Source organism: Sus scrofa, chromosome 1 (assembly GCF_054392235.1).
Source record: "Sus scrofa isolate SSC_HxYL_T2T_F1_AM1 chromosome 1, Sscrofa_HxYL_maternal_Yorkshire_Landrace_v2.0, whole genome shotgun sequence".
NCBI classification, from domain to species: domain Eukaryota; kingdom Metazoa; phylum Chordata; class Mammalia; order Artiodactyla; family Suidae; genus Sus; species Sus scrofa.
Genome location: NC_139383.1, coordinates 279,372,495 through 279,394,010, shown reverse-complemented (window position 1 = coordinate 279,394,010; position 21,516 = coordinate 279,372,495). Strand labels below are relative to the sequence as shown.

The 21,516-nt window shown below is 40.2% G+C and overlaps 1 protein-coding gene across 50 annotated transcripts in view; it reads right to left on the bottom strand.

Moving 5' to 3' along the window:
• Positions 1–10,065, bottom strand: part of GAPVD1 (GTPase activating protein and VPS9 domains 1) — a 76,835-nt gene extending 66,770 nt beyond the window's left edge. For 19 of the 50 annotated variants that reach the window (XM_021068628.2, XM_084995201.1, XM_084995258.1 and 16 more), the window contains exons 1-2: positions 9,921–10,065; positions 6,359–6,403 (exon numbers count right to left, since the gene is read on the bottom strand). The gene's annotated coding sequence lies outside the window, so the exon portion shown is untranslated. Of the gene's footprint in view, positions 1–6,358; positions 6,404–6,975; positions 7,156–9,920 lie in introns of all 50 variants that reach the window. The other 31 variants (XM_021068637.2, XM_021068642.2, XM_021068681.2 and 28 more) reach the window with 2 other exon arrangements.
• Positions 10,066–21,516: the final 11,451 nt, after the last annotated feature.

The following is a 21,516-nucleotide window of genomic DNA, read 5'->3' as shown; positions in this document are numbered from 1 at the left end:
TGTGGCGTAGGCCAGCAGCTGCAGCTCTGATTTGACCCCTAGTCTGGAAACTTTCACATGCCGCAGGTGCGGCTCTAAAAAGGGGAAAAAAAAAAAAAGAAAAAAAATTAAAAAAGTTTAAAGGTGTTCCACAAAAAGGACATTAAATAAATAATAGTATAAAAGTATGCAGATTTGGGAAAAATCATGTTACTCAAGGATTAAGCACAGTAAACACTGTTATTTGTTGATGCCAATACCTTGACAGAATTGTTACTTTTTTTCATTACCTAGAAACTTTTCATCACAGTATTTATGTAATATTGATACTAACCTCAGAGAGCAAAAACAGGGCATGACTGTTATTTTTTAATGACCTACAAAGTGATCTATATTCTATCAATGAAATAATTTTAATTTGAGGTTTTATTTTAATTACCCACCACTTTTCAGGGACCTAAGAAATCCATAATAGAGATATGCAAATATTTTTAATAAATGTAATCATGCTGAATTACAATGATCTGTCTATATGTATTTCCTCTTAAAAGACTTAACCTTCAGCACAGGAATAGTTTCTTACTCACTTTACAATATTTTGTTAAATTGCCTGCTTTAAAATCATCAAAATTCATCTCTTTCCAAAAAAATGGAGAGAAAAACACAGTAAGCTTGATTACCTACACTTCTTTCACTCATTAATTCAACAAATTATTAAACACCTACTATGTGCTAGGCACTGACGAACAGGACAGGTTGAGGTCTGCTTTTGAGGGACACACATTCTCATAGGAATACATGATATTCTAATGGCAGTTCTGAGTGGCTATCACAGACTGTATTTCTAAATACCCTCTATTTAGAAACTTCTGCCCATTCCTTTCCATGGTCAGTTAAATCTCACTTAGGCAACAGGGCCCAGCCCAAACTGACCAGTTTCTAGACTCAGTTTTTCATTTGGGCTCATTTCTACCATAGCATTTTATACTCTTTGCAACAAAATATTTTCTCAACAAAACTCCAAGTTCCCTGAAGCAGGGATGTAGTCATCTCAGTATCTGCATTATTTGGCAGAAGAACTGGCATTTAGCAGGTGCTACATCAGCATTTGAAATTATAAGAAGTTAATAAATAAGTGAGTGACTAATGAAGAGCAATCCTCCAGTAAGGAATCATCAGCCAAGCTGCTGTTAACTCAGTTCTAAAATGATTAAAGAACAGTAACTAAATTTAAGTTGAAAACATCTCCTAACTTTCCAATGAGCATGTCTGAAATAATTACTAATGAACCAAAGAAAATATTTCCTCACAATTAAGAAACATATATCATGGGGGGGGGGACATGGAAACAAGTGATACTTTAATATCTTTAGTTGATATTTTTGAAACAAAAGTAAAACATTGTAGAAAACAGAATGGACTTAGTACCAACTACTCCTGGCACAAGTACAGGGAACTCAAAGACACACTACTTTGAAGATTCAAGAACATAAAATAGAGCCAGAAAGCATCTGTAATTCAAACAAACAGTACAAGACTTCTTGTTATGACACCAAAACTCCAGACCCTACCAAAATTAATAAAATCCAAACAGATGTCAATTTTACCCCCAATACACTAATTTTCCAGAGATAAAGACAAACCACAAAAATAATGAAATTTATGCATACAAAATGGCTATTATACGATGCAACTGACATTACTTTCAAAACACCTGGATAGCTAATATGCATGACTTAGTAAATACTCATGTATCTTTACTATTCTGGTTCAAAAACTTTGACTTTTTAAAATTTTCCTTGAGGAGTTCTCTTGTGGCACAGCAGGTTAAGGATCTTGCATTGTTACTGAAGCTTGGGTCACTTCTGCAGCATCTGGCATTGCCATGAGCTGTGGTGGAGGTCACAGATGCAGCTCAGTGGCTTGGACCCCATGTGGCTGTGGCTGTGGTGTATGTAGGCCAGCAGCTGCAGCTCCGATTCAACCCCTAGCCTGGGATCTTCCATATGCCACAGATGCGGCCCTAAAAAAAAAAAAAGCAACAAATAAATAAATAAATACAAATAAAATATTATTTGAGGAGTTCCCATCGTGGCGCAGTGGTTAACGAATCCGACTAGGAACCATGAGGTTTCGGGTTCGGTCCCTGCCCTTGCTCAGTGGGTTAAGAATCCGGCGTTGCGGTGAGCTGTGGTGTAGGTTGCAGAAGCGGCTCGGATCCCGCGTTGCTGTGGCTCTGGCGTAGGCCGGCGGCTACAGCTCCGATTCGACCCCTAGCCTGGGAACCTCCATATGCCGCGGGAGCGGCCCAAGAAATAGCAACAACAACAACAACAAAAAGACAAAAGACAAAAAAAAAAAAAAAAAAAAAGATCCAGTGTTGCTGCAACTTCAGCATTAAGTCTGATTCAATCCCTGCCCTAGGACCTTCCATATGCTGTGGGTGTGGCCATTAAAAAAAAAAAAGGAAAACATAATAAAAACTTGGCATAGACTTCCCTTTTGGCACAGCAGGTTAAGGATTTTGTATTGTCACCACAGTGGCTTGGGTCCCTGCTGTGCCACTGGACTGGTTCGATCCCTGGCCCAGAAGCTTCCACATGCCATGGGCATGGGGAGAAAAACAAAACAAAACAAAAAACTTGGCACTAAGATCTCCCCTGTTGAAAGATCTGCTAGTGCAACTACTTAAACACTTAGGACCAGACAAATTCTGTGAATAATTTAAAAAATGTGAGATGTTTAAGTCCAATGAAAAGGACACAGTACTTAACTTCCAGATATAGTTCAACAATGACAAGCTACACACCAACAGGCAGAAATGTGATGGTATTAAAATTATATTCCTTTTTTTCCCAGAACCAACAAATAACACAAAAATATCCACCTAATCTAGAAATAGGTATCAGGAACTTTCACAATTTATAAACCTTCAGTACTTTTATCAGTCAAGTTATATACCACCAAATCTAATTTTCTCCTATTCAATAACCTCTAATGCCCACTAAGACACATATAAATCTGGAGATGAAAACTCTTAAAATCCTTAGAACCCTCTACGAACTTTTGAGAGGAAGATTTCACCACCCACATGCTGTGAGGAAGTTTTGGTCCCCTGGATAAACTTAGCTTCTCCCATAAATACAGTGGGTGTACAAAATGACCAAATAGAAGAGCAGAAAGAGAACTTTCAGCTTCAGCTGCATTTTTGCTGAGCTGCAATACTGGTAAAGCCTGTTTCAGGATCCAAGAGTACACCCTCAAATTTAAGGAAAGCACATAAACAGCAGGCTGACATGTCTATTTCATCACATTTACCAGAATGGTACTTACATAAAATCACAAATATTTATTATCAAACTTCAAACAGCAGCATTATCACTAACTGTGTTCTACCTAAAAGGAACCCCCTGGACCACAAAAACAAAACAAAACAAAAAAATCGTGTTAAATAGCTTTTCAAAAATAAATCAACCATTAAGATGCCTCTGCAGATTTAGGGAATTTATGGAATTCGTAACTCTCAATAGTTTACATAATATCTGGGAAAAAATAACTCAATAAATGTAAGCTATTATTGTCATTACTATTATTATGATGTTTTGGAAAGATGAAATAGGAACTTACTATAAAGGAGGCTTACTTAAGGAGTTCCCATCGTGGCACTGCAGAAACAAATCCAACTAGGGACCATGAGGTTGAGGGTTCGATTCCTGGCCTTGCTCAGTAGATTAAGGATCTGGTGTTGCCGTGAGTTGTGGTGTAGGCCGCAGACAAGGCTCAGATCTAGTGTTGCTGTGGCTGTGGTGTAGGCCAGCAACTGTGGCTCCGATGAGACTCCTAGCCTGGGAGCCTCCATACGCCACGGGTGCGGCCCTAAAAAGCAAAAAAAAAAAAAAAAAAAAGGGGGAAGGGCTTCCTTAAGAATTCTCTTTTCATGAGAATCCAAGTTAGCTCACCACACCCTTCAATAGTACCATATTAAAAGGCACTTTTAGAGAAATCAAAGTCAGATTTCTTTGAGTCAGTCCTTAGGTTCTAAAAGAGGTAAAAATGAAATGAATTCTGCAAAAATAATTCATATTTATTCTTGGAGTTCCCACTGTGGTGCAGCAGGTTAATGATCCAGCATTGCCACAGCTGTGGCACATTCAATCCCTGGCCCAGGAAGTTCCAAGTGCTGTGGGTGCAGCCAAAAAGGAAAAGAAAAAAAAAAAAGGCATCAATCTATTCATTCCTAAGCTTTTCTGATACAGAAATCCGTACTTGTAAACATTTTGCAATTCTGCCTTAATTGCTATGACTTTTAGACCTAAAGTATTTTTATCAGGTAGTCAGGATTTATAAACAATGAAAGTAAAATCAAGAGGTAGGACAGAGTTCTGCATTAGAAAGTGAAAGGAGGGAGTTCCTATTGTGGAGCAGCAGAAATGAATCTGACTAGTACCCATGAGGATGTGGGTTCAATCCCTGGCCTGGCTCAGTGGGTTAGGGATCCAGCGTTGCCATGAGTTCTGCTGTAGGTCACAGATGCAGCTACGGATCCTGCGTTGCTGTGGCTATGGTGTAAGCCAGCAGCTGTAGCTCTGATTCGACCCTGGGTACTTCCATATGCTGTGGGTGTGGCCCTAAAAAGACCAAAAAAAAAAAAGAAAGAAAGTGAAAGGAGGCATGTCAGAGTGGGTTGAAAATAGATGACTTTAGCTTCAGTCCTAAAAACTTCTCAAATAGATGTACTTGGATAAAAATCAGATTGCTTGGAAAGATAATTTGATTCTGACCCCCCCCCAAAAAAAAGGGAAATAGGCTAATCTCCCTGAACTAAATTTTTGTCTTTTACATTTACCAATTTTAATCCTTTCAAACATTCACAGAAAATAAACTGAAAACATAATTTAGGAAGAAGGAAAAAAAAAAAAAGAACTGAACACATTTAATGCCGTGCTTTCCACTAGTCTCCAGCGTGGGTGTACAGGCATTACATGGGAGCGAGACCAAGCAAACACCTTTTCAGACAGACATCGTAGATTAATGAGCAGACACCTTGCCTGTTTTTACAGTTACAGTATGCTTAAAGCCTATATATTTTTTTAATTTTTATTGAAGTATAGTTGATTTACAATACTGTGTTAGTTTCCTGTACATATAGCGAAGTGATTCAGGTATATATAAATTTTCTTCAGATAATTTTCTATTATACCTTATTACAAGATATTGAATATAATTCCTTGTGCTATACAGTAAATCCGCATTGCTTATCTATTTTATATATAGTAGTTTATATCTGCTAAATCTCATACTCCTAATTTATCCCTTCACTCCTTGCCCCCTTTCCCCTTTCGTAACCATAGGTTTATTTTCTATATGTCTGTGAGCTGGTTTCTGTTCTGAATATAGATTCATTCTTATTTTTTTTAATTCCACATATAAGTGATACATACTATCTGTCTTTGACTTACTTCACTAAGTATAATATTCTCTAGGTCCATCCATGTTGCTGGCAAATGGCAGTATTTCATTCTATTTTATGTAACGCCTTATCTTTTTAAGACTACAAGAAAGGTGAATATAAAGATAATTTTGGCTTAATACAGTGTATTTAAATTATATATATTTTAGGGTATAAATATATACCTCTTAGGTATAAATATTTATAAGGTATCTGGTTCATCTTCAAACTTAAGCAAAAAAGCAAGCAAGAGAGACGACATTATAGAGACCCTTAGGAAGTCTGTATTTTTTTAAACATTTGCTCAATCTTTCATTTAGATGTATTAAGTTTGAGAACTTGAAGTATCAACAGATATTCACCACTTCTTTTAACCTTTGCATTGCAGAGTTCAAGACTGGGTTTCAGATCAGAAACAATGAAGAACTGACCTTCTGAAAATGTTTTCACAAAATCATAATACATATTGAAACATATTCCCAAAAAATCAGAAAATATAAACATCAAGGTAAACATTAAGAAGGAAATTTTAATTATTCGTAATTTTAAGAATCAGAAATCAAACAATTTGGTATCTAAAGCCTCTTCTAAAATGTGTACACAATACAGAAATTATTGATCTAGTTCCTTTACAAATCAAAATATCTTGATTAGGAAGAGTTAAAGCCGCAAATAATTCTAAGCAACACAAGTTTAGGCAGGTCAAATGCAAGAAAATACATAACTGAAATCCTCCTTACAACTAAGAAAAAAAAAGCTTCAGAGAAGGAAATATGTATGGTGAATAAAACAAAGTTTGAAGGGGAAAACTTAATTTTGAGAAACCTTCTTTTTTCCAATTTTTTTTTTTTTTTGGTCTTTCCAAAGCAAATAAGAAAGATTCCACTTGTATCAGACTTTTACCCTTGCCCCCCCAAAATCATACTTTACCTTGGAGAATAGTAATGTGTAACCAACTTCCCAACACACTCACTCCTAAAAAAAAAAAAAAAAGTGAAATATCTTACAATTGGAAATATATCCATTTTCCTGCTTCAATTTTCTGCAAATACTAGGGGTAATTTTTCTAAATAAACTAAATTAAACTGAGACACATCATGTTTAAATTGTGGCAAATTTTGTATTGTTAGTTGCACCAAACAGAAGTTAAAAAATATTGTTGCAATTTCAATAATGCCATTATCAGGCAGCATCACCTTGTAAGTTGGTAAGTGCTAAGTGCCATCACTGGAGAGCAGCTCACTAACTCACAGTGGAGCCAAGTGGGTGAAGTGGGAAGTGGCAGTGTCGTGATAGTGGCCAAGATGGCACCAGAAGGACAGCATCGCTTATTTTAAAGTCAGGGATGAGGTATGAAAATGGAAACGGCGAAAGAAAGGTTGAGAGCTGGAACACCAAAAGATAAACTAGCAATTACTGGGTGAAAGCCATGTTCCTGAGGTTTTACAGCTATGATTATTATTATTGTTGTTAATCCTATGTGATGGGTATTTAACACCTCCCTTTTACAGATGAGGAAACAGGTTTAGAAAAGTCAAATAACTTACTGCCTAATCATTCAGCTACTATGCAGCAGAGAAGGAATTCAAAACTAGATTTCTTTGACTGCACAGCCCACACTGTTTTCATTTCCCCAGGCTGCCTCTCTGGGTCTTCGGTACATAGGCAGACTTCAGGTTCCCTGGGAGCAAGTTCACTGTAGTGGGTTCTAGGAGGGAGGGATCCACCTGGAGGCAAATGGTCACATACTATCACGTGGGTAGCCTAGATTTCTCAGCCTTTGTTCATCCCAAGCTACCTTGATATGTAATCTTTTCTTCCATTTTTCCCTTTTACAGATCTAACACATAGGAAGGAAGGAAGGAGGGAGAGGGGAGAGGAAGGGAGGCTGATGTTCTATTTGATTTACAAACTCCTCTGTCCTTGGCTTTGTTCAAGTTGGTCCCTTCACCTGAAGCCCTTCTTCAACATCCCTATAGCTGATCACATCTATGACTGAAGGTCCAGTTCAGGTGCCATCTCCTCCACAGAGCATTCCCCAATCTCTCACTCTCCCATTTAGTAGCAGTATCTCCAACCTAAATTGTCTTGACCCTGTATATATAAATATACGTAAATATACAAATAACAGGATGCCACGTAGATATATGGTATAAATAAAATAAAGGGGGGAGTGGAGGAAGAATGACCCAAGGGGCAGTGTAAGGACACGGAAGGTATCAAGCAAGACCTCTCTGAGGCGCTGATTTGTAACACGGGGTGTTTAATTCCACATACACTAATTGGGCACCAACATCTGTTTCACAAAATACTCTTCTTCACCTTTCCGCACCCTCTCCTTAATCTTTTCCCAAAAAAAGCCTGTTGCAGTGGCTTTCCAATATTGCTATTATTTTAGAGGAAAAAAATCCTACACAGGATGTTGACAAGTGCTTTACAAACAGGGGCAAATTTCAAGTCACACATACTCTGAAAAAATGTTAAGAGTAACTTGTCAGTGAGAAATCTGATGTCAAAAGGAAGCTGAACTACAAGAATTTACAATATAATGTCAAGAAAATGACTTAGCAACTCTCCAACTCTACAATCAGCACATTTACCTTCTAACATATAGGAAAAGAAGAAGAGCAACAAGAAAATATACCTGAAAGAGAGATTCTGCAGTTTTTCACTTAAGAATAGAAAAATGAGAATTTCCTCCCCCATTCAAAGGCCACTCTACCTACGACCTAAAGAAAACCAGCACACACTAAAATTTTCTTTCACAGGCTTCCGTGAGTTTGGAGGGCTTCGACCACTTGGAACTATGAGGTGCCTAAATACAAAAATCTAAGGGCCACAACCTTGTAAGTTAACTATACTCCAATCAAAAAATTTTTTTAAAAAATCTAAGGGCCAAAGTACTCACTTCCCTTTCTGCCTCAGATTATTCTGCCGATTCACTAGTACCCTGAATGAAATATCTGTGATCTACGCTATCTTTCAAAACTATTACTCTGATCCCAGTCAAATCTTTTCTCCTACTTCCATGATTACAAAATTCCCTCTTTCGTGAGAAAAAGAATGTATATATGTGTGTAATTGGGTCACTTTGATGTACAGCAGAAATTGGCAGAACACTGTAAATCAACTATAATAAAAAAATAAATAAAATAAAAATTCCCTCTTTCCTCTGCACTGTCATCCTATTTGCCTTGACTTTTTTCTTACCTAATGATTCAAATATTCTTCCAAGCAGACTTATACATCCCCAAAACTTATTTCTGCTTCAGGAGTTCTTAATCTTTTTCTGCCATGGATCTCTTTGGCAATCTGGTGAGGCCAATGGACCCCTTTTCAGATTGCTTTTAAATGCAAAATTAAGTAAATGCAACTACAAAAGAAATTAATTATACTGAACTATTAGCAAAACAATGAAAAACCCAAATACTGTGATGTATGCGCAGCTTTATTATCTCATTAAATAACAAGAACTAACAATGGGTCTAAAAATACCATAATTCAGAGAAATTATAAACATATATGATATTCTGAGATACCTGCAGCTGTAAACATGACACAAAAATATCTGCAAGAAAGTCACAGGCATTACTACAACTACTGTGATTTGTTGCCTATATTCCTAACTGAAGGAAATGACAATAGCTAAATAATAAAAATAAAGATGTAATTTTATTCCCTATTCTAGTTCAAGGACCCTCTGAATTCTATCCACCAATTGGTGAATCTCAGGTTGAAAATCATTTCTAGTTCAAAGCCTTGCTCAAACTGATTTCTGTCACAAAATTTAACATCAAAACATTGATTTCTCCTTTGACCAAGCTCTCATCTGAACATATCACCATGCCTCCTCGTTTGTGCAGATTTATACACACAACCCTGCTTATTTCTCTGATTTGCCTAACCAGCACCCTACTTAAATTTCGTCAGTCAGTAAAAGGCGAAGTGGAAGGAAAGGAGATGGGAGCAACCAACAGCTCCTCGTTACGGACCTCCAACAGGAAGTGGAAAGATGCCAAGTATGGAGTGTATGTTTACCGTAGGTGGACAGCCCCCCACGACTCGTCCCCTGAGTCCAGCCTGTCAAGAGTCTCCGAAGCAAGCCGTCTTCACCAGCGGCACTCAGGAGACATTCCACCTCCTCCCCGCCTCCCATACTCAGTTCTCTAGCTGCCAGGTCGCTCGCCTCTGGCCCTCACACGGAGCCGCCCGGCGGTCCTCCTGTCCCTTACCATCCCATCCCCCACGCGCCCCTCCCTCTCCTCCGCCCCAGGCTGTCCCGGCCCCGCGCGCCGCCACATCTCTCCCCTAGACCTACCCGTGTCCCCCCACCCCCATTCTCCCGACACTGGAGGGAAGGGCCCAGGGCCCAAGGGTCAGCGGGACCCGGCGGCCCGCCGTCAGGCGCAGACTGCGGCCCTAGGCCGGAGCAGCACGGCCGCCAGGCAAGGAGCTCGCACTCCGCACGGGGTGATCGGAGGCGTGCACTCACCCAGAAGATCGTGCAGAGAAAGGCACCGAGGTCTGCGCCGTCCTGCCACTCGGCCTCGGAACCGTCGCCCTCGCCGCGAACTGCCACCGCCGCTGCCGCCGCCGCCACTTGGCTTCCCTGCGTCCTGCGGCGGCGCTGCCGCCACGCCAAGGCGCGTGCGCTGCGCCGCGGGGACCCCTGGGACTGGTAGTTCGGGACCCGGCAGCCAGGGGTGCCTCTTCCGCTTTTTCCAGACAGTCGGCTGCGAGCTGGCGCTGTCTCGGTCGGCTGGGGTACCAAGCGACGGCTTCCGGAAAATTGTTCGTCACACGACGGACCTTGCTTCCGCATACGGTTCTGCTGGATGTGAAAAATTCGTCTGAGCAAGTATGTATAAAGTAAAACAATTTAGAGCATTTATGTTTTAAATAACAGCTGTCACTTGCCTAGAACGCATCATTCGAAACACACACACACACCCCTCCTTTTCCTTTCTGTTAAAAGGGTCATGAATTGCCTTTAGCGATATCTGAATTTTCACTTTTAAACCTGATTTCCCACTCCTTTTCTCAAATTTTACTGATTGTAATCTTGCCCATAGAGTTTTTTTAGGTCGATTGACAATTTATCTAAAACAAAATTGTTTGCAAAAAGCAATTCAGAGATATTCAAATATCAAGTTAACTGAGCTGAGCAGTCATAGAAACCTTACAGTTGGAAGACATTTGAAGGTCATTAGTCCAACACCCGCCGGGGCAGGAATTCCGTTTTGTACATTCCAAGACAGATGGTCATCCAACTTACATTTCAACAGGTCAGATTTCAAGGAGCTCACTTCCTTAAGTAAGGCAGCCTGCTCCATCGTTGGAGAGCTTTAAATGTTAGTAAGTTCTGCCTCCTGCTGAACCAAAATCTACTTCCCTTTTACTTCCTTCCACTGCTAGTGGTTATGCTGCCTGGAGCAATATAGAACATTTTCCACTTGACAGCCCGTACAAAAATTGAACACAAAGATTATATCCGCCAACGCTAGGCATCTCCAAGCAGTTTTCCAACAATTTCAAATGTGATTCAGCTCCCAGACTGCTTTCCATTTAGTCATCCTCCTTGATGTATTACCTTTAAAACTTGTCAAAATCTGCATCAGATTTATCACCTCATTTTATTACCACGAGAATGGTAATAAAATGGTTCAGCAGGTTAAGAAGCCCAGATAGTGTCTATGAGGATGCAGGTTTAATCCCTGGGCTTGCTTGGTGGTTTAAGGATCTGGCATTGCTGCCAGCTGCAGTACAGGTCGCAGATGCAGCTTGGATTTGGCATTGCTGTGGCTGTTGTGTGCTGGTGCTGCAGCTCCAATTTGACTCCTAGCACAGGAACTTCCATATTTTGCAAGTGTGACCATAAAAAGAAGAAAAAAAAAAAAAAAAGAACATTCTTTGGTAAGCTGGTCAGGTATAATTGCTGTCATATTGCCATTCACCTGATTCTAGAATCAATGCAGAAGTTCCCTGGTGGCACAGCAGGTTAAGGACCCAGTGTTGTCACTGTTATAGCTCTGGTCCCAGATGCGGTATGGGTTCTACCCCTGACCTGGAAATTGTCACATGCCACAGGTACAACCAAAAAGAAAAGAAGAATTCAACTGATCAAAAATTATTCCTGGGAGTTCCCATTGTGGCTCAACAGTTACCAACCAGACTAGTATCCATGAGGATGCAGGTTCAATCCCTGACCTCGCTCAGTAGGATCTGGCGCTGCTGTGAGCTGTGGTGTAGGCTGGCAGCTGGAGCTCCAATTGACCCCTAGCCTGGGAAGTTCTATGTGCTGCGGGTGTGGCGCTAAAACGCAAAAAAAAAAAAAAAAAAAAAAAAAAAGTAACTTCAGCTCTGTTACAAAACATTGTCCAAAGCAACAAGGGAATTAAAAAGTAAGAGGACATGGTTTACAATTTAGAGTAAAAGGATAATTCCAGATTTCTGGCAAAAGTCTTCATCATATTGAAGAGCCATGACTTTAAGAAGGAAATAACGAATGGGAGGAGTTTGCGTTGTGGCTCAGTGGATTAAGAAACTGAATAATATCTATATGGATGTGGTTCGATCCCTGCCCTTGTTCAGTGGGTTAAGGATCTGGCATTGCTGTGAGCTGTGTTGTAGGTTGAATACGAGGCCCAGATCCTGCATTTCTGTGGCTTGGCATAGGCCAGCAGCTGCAGCTCCGATTCGACCCCTAGCCTGGGAACTTACATGTGCTTAAGTGCGGCCCTACAAAAATAAATAAATAAATAATTTTAAAAATAAATAAAAAGATGCTCAAAATCAATAAATAGTATTGCTGGAAGGCAGAGAACTCCATCTTACCACTGTCTCTCTAGAACCTGCCAGACTACCTGGGATATAATGCATATATGTCCTTTAAAAAAAAAAATGAATGGGATGAATAAACAGTAAACCAAAGCCCTTTTCTTTCCACTACATCACTCAGCTTTCTGTGACATACAGGGACATGAAGTTACTTGCCCACAGTCATGGAATTCACACTGGATCTTGATTAGAGCCCAGTTCTTCAGGCTCTTAACCTCATACCCTCCAGACTGCTTTGCCACAGAAGCAGAGAGGAGTAACAAACGCAGGTTTTTTGGGGTTTTTTTTTGTTGTTGTTGTTGTTTTTTACTTTTTAGAGCTGCACTTGAGGCATTTGGAGGTTCCCAGGCTAGGGGTCTAATCGGAACCAACCTACACCACAGCTTACGGCAACACCAGATCTTTAACCTACTGAGTGAGGCCAAGGATTGAACCCACATCCTTATAGATACTAGCTGGGTTCATAACCTGCTAAGTAACTCAAACTCCTCTCAGAATTTTTTTAATGTTCCCTTTCCTTCCATTTATGCATAGCCAGTCTTGGAGATAAGAAAGTAGGTGCTGTGCCAAGTGATCTGACTTTGGCAAGTATTTCTGGACAAAAATATTTTTTCTCATGTCCATGAATGCCTCTTGAATGTTATCATAAAGGATAGAAGCATTGAATTGTAGGTGTTAGAGCGGAGTATCTGATCCTTTCATCCAATACCTGCATTTGTTTGGGTTGGGAGGCAGTTCCTCACAGAGATACTAATTAAAAAGTAGGCGTTCCCGTCGTGGCGCAGTGCTTAGTGAAACCGACTAGGAACCATGAGGTTGCCGGTTTGATCCCTGCCCTTGCTCAGTAGGTTAAGGATCCGGCGTTGCCGTGAGCTGTAGTGTAGGTTGCAGACGCGGCTCGGATCCCACGTTGCTGTGGCTCTGGTGTAGGCTGGCAGCTGCAGCTCCGATTAGACCCCTAGCCTGGGAACCTCCATATGCCGTGGGAGCGGCCCAGGAAATGGCAGAAAGACAAAAAAAAAAAAAAAAAAAGTACATGCAGGAGTTCCCTGGTGGCCTAGCAGGTGAAGGATCTAGTGTTGTCACTGCTGTGACTCAGGTCACTGCTGTGGTTCGGGTTGGACCCCTGGCCAGGGAATTTCCACATGCTGTGGGTGTGGCAAAAAAAGAAAGCAGTACGTGTCCCTGGGAAAAGTAACATTTCAGTTATTATGCATCTATATTTAGGAAAGAAATGTGACAGTTAATGAAGAGCAAACCACACCAGAAAGAAAAACAGAGACATATCCAAAAAGAAAGATTAGGAAGAGGGAGAGCAAGATGAAAGGGAAAAAAACAAGGACTTGCATCTATGATGCAATTTTATCTATTTGGCACATAGTTTGGGAAGTGAATTAGTTTAAAGCTGTAGTACACTTGGCTGTAGACAGCTGGAGCCTGTGCAAAGATTAATCTTGGTATCTCATCTGAAAGAGTCAATTAAATTATAAATAGATGATAGGTAATAGTAATAACATGGATAGAAACGAATACAGCAGAGAATTCATAATTTTCCTGCGAATGAACTCTGAGACTGTATTTTCAACTGTAAAATGGAGATGTCACCAACCCTATCTATCCCATCTGGCTGTAACGAGGATAAAACCAAAGGATGCCGTTCAAAGCTTTGCACCATAAAGCAAAACAAAAAATTTGATACTTTGACATAGTTCCAACTCAAACAGCAGGCAAACCTTCAATGGTAAAGGCTAATTTAGCCACTTTTTGTTTACTCCATTTCTTTCCCAAAATTTATTTTCAGTCTGACAAGTAATGTAGGAATTAATTCCTGTTCTTAAAAAAAAGGTATTCAAGGGAGTTCCCATCATGGCTCAGCGGAAACGAATCCGACTAGTATCCATGAAGATGGAGGTTCAATCCCTGGCCTCACTCAGTGGGTTGGGGATCCGGCATTGCCGTGAACTATGGTGTAGGTCGGAGATGCAGCTCGGATCCCACATTGCTGTGGCTGCAGCATAGGCTGGTATCTGTAGCTCAGATTTGACCTCTAGCCTGGGAACTTCTATATGCCTTGGGTTTGGCCCTAAAAAGCAAAAATAAAAGTATGCAATACAAACAAGTGAGAAGTTCCTCTTGCTTTCCATCCAGTTCCACCCAGAAGCAGACAATCTTCTCAGCTTAATAGGTATCTGCCCAGATTTTGGAGGGGGTATTTAGCACAAATAGAATCACATTATACGTACTGCTCCATAGTCTCTAACTTGCTTTTTTCATGTAATAATAAACCCATCATCTTTCCATATTGATACATAAACATCTACCTCATTGTTTTGAACTCTACACAAGATTTCCATGGTATAATCTACCCTAGTTAATTTAGCATCCCATATTGATGGACATTTAGGTTGACTCATCCCATTTTGAATAACAACAACAAAAAAATACATGTGAATTAACTACATACTATGCTAATTCTTTTTTTTTTTTTTTTCCTTTGCCTTTTCTAGGGCCACTTCCTGCAGCATATGGAAGTTCCCAGGCTAGGGGTCTAATCTGAGCTGTAGCCGCTGGCTTAGGCCACAGACACAGCAACGCCTGATCCAAGCCGCATCTGTGACCTACATCACAGCTCATGGCAACGCCGGATCCTTAACCCACTGAGCAAGGCCAGGGATTGAACCCAAACCTCATGGTTCCTAATTGGATCCATTAACCACTGCGCCACGACAGGAACTTCAATATGCTGATTCTTAATGGGAAAATTTTTCTAAAGCTCCAGAAAATCTAGACAGACAATCATGGAAGCTGTCCTACATACAGGTGGCAGAAAGTATGCTTCATAAAATCCTTTCTGCACTTTGGAACAGCTCAATTGAAAGTAAAGGACAGAGGAGTTCCCATCGTGGCTCAGAAGTAATGAATCTGACTAGCATCCATGAGAATGAGGGTTCAATCCCTGGCCTTGCTCATTGAGTTAAGGATCCGGCATTGCCATGAGCTGTGGTGTAGGTTACAAACCTGGCTTGGATTTGGTGTTGCTGTGGCTGTGGCGTTGCCTGGCAGCTGTACTCCAATTTGACCTCTAGCTTGGAAACTTCCATATGCTGTAACTGTGGCCTTAAAAAGCGGAAAAAAAAAAAAAAAGAGAAAGTAAAGAAAGGACAGGACTCCAGTCATAATCTTACTCCATGCTCTGGGCCCTTGGTTGTCCCGCACTGGCCCCCCTGGCCAGTACAGAAATAATGATACTCAGAGGTCAATTTACTGTGAAGCTGATGGAGCTTATAATTTGAGACAATGAATTCATATAGTCACATGCTTTTGTAACATTTGGCAAGGAATTTAAAATTATTGGCTTGATTCAGGGCAACAGATAAAACCCTAAAACTTCAAAATACTGGAAATGAAGAAAGTGATTCCTGTAGAACAGGGTCATAAATCATGCAACTTGCTCTTCAGCCCAATAAAATCTAGCCTAAAACTTCTCTTTCCCATCGTGGCGCAACAGAAACGGATCTAAGAACCATGAAGTTGCAGGTTTGATCCCTGGCCTCACTCAGTGGGTTAAGGGTCTGGCATTGCCATGAGCTGTGGTGTAGGTCACAGATGAGGCTCGGACCCCGCGTTGCTGTGACTGTAGTGTAGGCCAGCAGTTGTAGCTCTGATTTGACCCCTAGCCTGAGAACCTCCATATGCCTCGGGTTTGGCCCTAAAAAGCAAAAAACAAAAACAAAAATAAACAAACAAAAAACCTTCTCTTTCCTTTTTTTTTTTTTTTAATTATTTAAAAAAAATAAAAAATTATTTTTCTTAGTGTTCCCATGTAGTGCAGAGGGTTAAGGATCTGGTGTTGTCACTGCATCGGCTTGAGTCACTGCCGTAGCATGGGTTCAAACCCTGGCCCGGGGGAGATCCCATCCCTGGCTCAGCAAAAACGAAGCTGACTAGTATCCATTAGGATGCTAATTTGATCCCTGGCCTCGCTCTGTGGGTTAAGGATGAGCTGTGTGAGCCATGAGCTGTGGTGTAAGTCACAGACGCAACTCAGATCCCATGTTGCTGTGGCTGGCATAGGCTGACAGCTACAGCTCCAATTCGACCCCTAGCCTGGGAACCTCCATATGCCTGGGTGCAGGGCTCCCCACCCCAAGAAAAAAGAAGCACAGTGATAAAAGGAACGTTGATAAGTTTCTGTCTGTCAAAATATCTGCTCATCAAAAATAGTATTAAGGGAGCTCCCACTTGGCACGGTAGGTTAAGAATACGGCATTACCACTGCTGTGGCAAGGGTTACTGCTGTGGTGAGGGTTCAGTCTCTGACCTGGGAATTTCCACATGCCATGGACATGGCCAAAAAGAAAAAAATAGCATTAAGTTCCATGACTTGATTTTGGTGATGTTTACATGAATCTATATGTAAGATAAAACTGTATAGAACTATATACAAATAAACATACACATACCTACAGGCGAAAAAGATGATGAAAACTGAACATGATCTGTGGTCTAGTTAAAAGGAATGTACCGTGTCAATTTCCTAGTTTTTCCAACTGTATAAGAAATCACTGTTGGGAGTTCCACTGTGGTGCAGTGGGTTAAGGATCCGAATTTTCTCTGTGGCGGCATGGACTTAATCCCCAGCCTGGCACAATGGGTTAAGGATCTGGTGTTGCCACAGCTGTGACTCAGATTTGATGCAGATTCCATATGCCCTGAGTGTGGCCAAAAAAAAAAAAGATATCACCATTGAAGGCAGCCGAGTGAAGAGTACATGGGATTCTACTATTTTTGTGACTCTCTGAAAGTCTACACTTCTTTCAAAATTAAACAGGTTTTTTTGGGGTTGTTTTTTTTTTGTTTTTTTGTTCTGCGATTTCTTGGGCCGCTCCCACGGCATATGGAGGTTCCCAGGCTAGAGGTCCAATCGGAGCTGTAGCCATCGGCCTACGCCAGAGCCACAGCAACTCAGCATCCGAGCCGAATCTGTGACCCATACCACAGCTCACAGCAACGCCGGATCCTTAACCCACTGAGAAAGGCCAGGGATCGAACCCGCAACCTCATGGTTCCTAGTCAGATTCGTTAGCCACTGAGCCACAAGCGGAACCCCTCAAAATTAAACGGTTTCTAAAAACACCATTAAGAGAATAAAAACAAATGCCACAGAATAGGAAAAAGATATTTGCAACACATATAACTGAAAAAACGATTAATACCTAGAATATGAATAATTAACTAATTGTAAAATAACTCAATAGAGAAATGAACAACTTCAGAAGAGAAGTTAGGAGTTCCCATTGTGGCTCAGTGGTTGATGAACCCAGCTAGGATCCATGAGGAAGCAGGTTCGATCTCTGGCCTCCCTCAGTGGGTTAAGGATCTGGTGTTGCTGTGAGCTGTGGTATAGGTCACAGACATGACTCAGATCTGGTGTTACTGTTGCTATGGCTGTGGCTGTAGTGTAGGCTGGCAGCTATAGCTCCGAGTAGACCCCTAGCCTGGGAACCTCCATATGCCACGGGTGCGGCCCTAAAAAGACAAAAGAAAAAAGAAAAGAAGTCAGAGTTCCCTGGTGGCTCAGCAGGTTAAGTATCAGCATTGTCACTGCAGTGGCTTGGGTTGCTGATGTGGCTAGGGTTTGAACCCTGACCCAGGAATTTCCACATGCCATGGGCATGACAAAAAAAGAAAAAGAAAAGAAAAAAAGAAAAAGAAATCACAGCAACGTGGATGGACCTAGAAATTATCATACTAAGTGAAGTTAGGCAGATAGTGAAAGACAAACATCATATGATACCACATATATAGGGAATCTTAAAAAAAAAAAAGGGTACGAATGAACTTATTTGCAGAACAGTTATAGACTTAACAGACTTTGAAAAATGTATGGTTACCAAAGGGACTTGTGGGGGTGGGTAGGCACTTGGGGGTTGGGATCGGCATGTGCACTCTGAAGTATAAGGAGAGATTGGCCAACGGGGACCTGCTGTATGGCACAGAGAATTCTGCCCAATATATTCCCTGTGATAATCTATGTGGGAAAAGAATCTGAAAGAGAAGGAATGTGTGTATAAAGTATAACTGAATCACTTTGTTGAACAGCAGAACTGATCACAACCTTGTAAATCAACTCTAATAAAATTTTTAAAAATGGGAAAAAATAGAAAAATTAAAACTATCTTCACAGCAAAAATTGATTTAGAGGAAAATGAGATTTAATTTTTCTTTAAAGAGTTATAAGACTACAAAAATTTTGGTATGGAAATAAGGGCAAAAAAAGACTCTTGTTAAACTTACTGTTACATGCAAATTTTGGTTCTAACTTTACTCATTCAAAACACTGCAAGAAACTTAGGTGAAAAATAACTGGATTGCTCATCTGATTTATATCTCCCACAAAAAGGCATTTAACAGATGCTTTTTGTATTAACGTCTACCTAATGTTTAAAAAAGGACTGAGAATGACCGATAAAAATGTGAAAACTTTTTATTGAAAAAGTGTGCAATAAACATGTGAAAAAGTATACAACTCCATTTGTGATAAGGGAAATTAAAATTAAAACTACAATGAGGAATTTTAAAAGATTAAACAAGACTAACCCTGTGAGAGCATGTGTAAAATATATGACAAAAGAAAATCTATGAACAAAGGAATACATGTGGTAGACCCTGTTCTTATTTTTTCCTCCTGAACTTTCCCATGGATGTGTGAAGAGTTCAACAAATATTTGCTGAATTGATCTATCTGTAAGTAACGTAGGTATCTTATTAACCATTCAATCTGTGGCCTTACATATAGACCAAGGGGGAAAATACAGGTGATTAATATTTGGACTTTTCTATTAAAATCACATCAAAATAATAATTTTCAAAAGGCAACTGAACTGCCATTAGCTAATAACATCTCCTTTTAAGGAACTAATAAGAGACATTGATTTAGAAAAAAAAAAAAAAAAAAAAAAAAAAAAAAAAAAAAAACCTACAATGAGAAGCCAGTACACATGCCCTAGACTGTCAGATAAAAAGTTTGTATCAGAGGATTTCCTGTCGTAACTCATAGTAACATACCCGACTAGTATCCATGAGGACCCTGGTTCAATCCCTGGCCCCTGCTCAGTGAGTTAACTGTTGCTGTGAACTGCGGTGTAGGTTGCAGACGTGGCTCTGATCTAGCGTTGCTGTGGTGTAGGCCAGCAGCCACAGTTCCAATTAGACCCCCTAGCCTGGGAACTTCCATATGCTGTGGGTGTGGCCCTCAAAAAATAAAAATAAAAATAAAATAAAAAATAAATGACAAAAAAAAGTTTGTATCAGAGTTCCTGTTGCGGCTCAGCTGGTTAAGAAGCCAACTAGTGGAGTTCCCATCTGGCTCAGCAGAAACAAATCTGACTAGTATCCATGAGGACAAGGGTTCAATCCCTGGCCTTGCTCAGTGGGTTAAGGATCTGCCATGAACTGTGGTCTAAGTCGCAGACATTGCTCGGATCTGGTGTTCCTGTGGCTGTGGCATAGGCCGGCAGCTAAAGCTCTGATTCGACCGGAGAACTTCCATATGCCACAGGTGCAGCCCTACCTAAAAAAAAATGTATCAACTGTTGACAATGATGTGGACACCTGAAATTCTCATAAACTTCTGGTGAGAGTGTACATTTGGAAAGCAGTTTGCTATGATCTGCTAAAGCTGAACATATTTAAACCTTTCAATCCATAAATTCTAACCCTGGTCATATACATAGAGGAATTCATGCCTGTGTGTACCAAGAAACATGTAGAAGAATGTTTATAGCAGCATAGTTTGTAGTAGCCAAAATGCTAAATATGACACTAATTTTGTATAGGAATACTATACATTTGAAAATTAATGAATTAGAGCTACACATAACAATAAGGATAAAACTTTTTTAAAAATGAGTGAAAAAAGCCAGACACAAACAAATGCATACTCTTGGACTCCACTTCTGTCAAGTAAAAACCAGGTGAAACTAAGCCATGATGTTTGAGGACATAAATTTATGTAGTTAAATTCTAAGGACAATAACAATAAAGAAAAGTAACTTTTTTTTTTTTTTTTTTTTTTTTTTTTGCTTTTTAGGGCTTCATCTGCGGCATATGGAGGTTCCCAGGCTAGGGTCCAGTCGGAGCTGCAGCTTCCTTGGAGAAATGTCTATTCAGGTCTTTTGCCCATTTTTCAATTGGGTTGTTGCCTTTTTTGCTGTTGTGTAAGTTGCTTGTATACTTTAGAGATTAATCCCTTGTCAGTTGCATCATTTGAAATTATTTTCTCCCATTTTGTAAGTTGTCTTTTTGTTTTCTTTCTGGTTTCCTTTGCTGTGCAAAAGCTTGTCAGTTTGATTAGGTCCCATTGGTTTATTTTTGCTTTTATTTCTGTTGCCTTGGGAGAATAACCTGAGAAAACATTTGTAAGGTTGATATCAGAGAATGTTTTGCCTATGTTCTCTTCCAGGAGTTTGATGGTGTCTTGTCTCATATTTAAGTCGTTAAGCCATTTTGAGTTTATTTTTGTGCATGGTGTGAGGGCGTGTTCTAGTTTCACTGATTTGCATGCAGCTGTCTGGGTTTCCCAGCAATACTTGCTGAAAAGACTGTCTTTTCCCCATTTTATGTTCTTACCTCCTTTGTCAAAGATTAATTGACCACAGATGTCTGGGTTTATTTCTGGGGTCTCTATTATGTTCCATTGGTCCGTATGTGTTTTGGTACCAGTACCACACTGTCTTGATTACTATGGCTTTATAATATTGCCTGAAGTCTGGGAGAGTTATGCCTCCTGCCTGGTTTTTGTTCCTCAGAATTGCTTATTATTGACATTTAACATTCAGCAAACTAGATTTACCTACACACTTTCATATTCAATCCATAAACGATCACACTTGGGAATATACTATTATACATACATATAAAATATATATAAGAATCCCTAATATTTTGTTTTTTAAAAGATACTACAAACACCAATATACTCAATTCCCTTTGGAAGTTAGCCAAATATCATTTTTCTAAATCTTAGAAAAAGGGGAGTTGCAAAGGTTACTCCATCAATCAAAGATGAAGCTGAAATTGAGAGCTCTTTTTTTTTTTTTTCTTTTCTTTTTTGGCTGCCTCATGGCATATGGAGTTCCCAGGTCAGGGGTCAGATTCGAGCTGCAGTTTGTGACCTAAGCTGCAGCTGTGGCAACACCAGATCCTTAACCCACTGTGCTGGTCCCAGGATTGAACCTGTGTCCCAGTGC